Raw genomic sequence first — 1860 nt, 5'->3', positions numbered from 1 at the left:
CGGCAGTTTTTAGTAAAAAAAATTGAAAAAATTTCGAAAATTAGCGATTTTTAAATTTGTAATTTTTTTGGAGGTTTCCCCCATTTACGGGGAACGAGGGAAATTTTTTCAATTTTTAAGGGTAATGTCTTCGACTAGATACGATTTGTGATCTTTTGACGTATCATTAAAAGAAATCGGTTCGGTGAGAGCTGAGAAAAAGTGGTAACAGACACAAAAAAAAAAAAAAAACATATGTTAGTAAAACCAATACCTTCTCAGCTTCGCATCGAAGCTAAAAAATTTATCAGTATTTAATTGAAAAATTTACAAAACATTTTTAAGAGATTTTAATTTTAAACAAAATTAGTCTTGGACTTTTAGTTGTACTATTAATCATATTTAATATATGTTGAAAAAACTATTATTGAGACTAATTATTATATAAAATAATATACTTAAGTGAAATTCTATTTTATAGAAAATAAATTTGCTATACATTTAGTCCTTTACATTTTTTTTGAATTTATAGTTTTTGAAATAGTTTTTAAGATAATTTAAGATAATCTGAAAACTACCCCTGGAAAATTTTAAGCTACTTCATTATTTTTCTTGGAAAATAATAGACTTGAGAAAAATGTTATAAGAATACTTTTTATTGGAAATATTAATAGCTACATTTTAAATTCTATTCATTTTTACGATTAGTGCAATACTTTTCTATCAATAAGCAAAAATAACTCAGAAAACGAATTGTTATCAATTTTCATCCCTTTAGGAGCACCTGAAGGGGTTGATTAATCATGGCCAAATTTTACTCGAATTACTTTTTTATAATATGAACCAATTGTGGGGGGGGGTGATAAATGAAAAATTTTTCTCTTCTATAAATAAGGACCACCACCCTAATATTAGGATGGTTCTTAAAAATGAAGTTTTGAAATTCATTCGGGACACCCCCTAGAATTGTTCTGTTAGGTAAAAAAATAAGTTTTATAAAATTTGGTTGAAATTGAGTGATATTAACACGTGCCGCAAGAGGTTTGAAAATTCGTCTGTAAGGGTGGTTTTTCAGTTTTCTTCATTTATCTTACAAACTATGTAATTTACAGAACAAATCATAAAACTTATTTTGTAGAACAATATGTTTTCTATAAAAAATATTATTCAAAAAAAGTCCATATCCATAATATTTAGGCCTAGAATTTAAAAAACAACATATTTATTTCAACCATTAAAATCAGTTTTATTCGTTTTCTTAAGTATTGCAGGCGCACTATTGATTCTATAAAAAAAAGTTTCATACAAAAATTGTTCAAAATTTAATTTTCATTATATTTGTTGTATTTTCAATTTATTGTTATCAAATTAAGTTAAACTATTCACGTATTTATTTGCAAAAAATTATTTTATACAAATACAAAAGTACAAAAACAAAGCAAATTAATTCAATTTTATAATAAAGTAATCTTACGTTACTGAAGACAAATTAAAATAATTGATAAAAGTTAATAATTTTGGAAACATGTTCTCATTGCCGAATAAATGTATTTAAATATACAACAAAAAAAAATGTATAAAATAATAATCGGTTTATAATAAAATCGGGTTTTTCGTTAATATGAACCGATATTATTATTCAAAAAATTTAAATGTGCATTAAAAAAGAATAAAAATGTTGAAAATATATTGTGGCGACTAACGTCGTAATAAAAAGAAGAAAGAAATCAAAACAGCAACGGTTCGTTCTATAGGTGGCGTAAAGCCGTTTAATGAAAGAAAAGTGTTAACACAAAAAGAATAAAAGGAAAACCAAAAGTAACAATAATACTAATTATTGAACAGTCACACTGAGATGGTTTTGTAGATAGATGTATAAAT

This window comes from Daktulosphaira vitifoliae, unplaced genomic scaffold, assembly GCF_025091365.1.
Source record: "Daktulosphaira vitifoliae isolate Bord-2020 unplaced genomic scaffold, ASM2509136v1 Scaffold_2, whole genome shotgun sequence".
Taxonomy (NCBI): Eukaryota; Metazoa; Arthropoda; class Insecta; order Hemiptera; family Phylloxeridae; genus Daktulosphaira; species Daktulosphaira vitifoliae.
Note: the sequence above shows the minus strand (reverse complement) of the source record.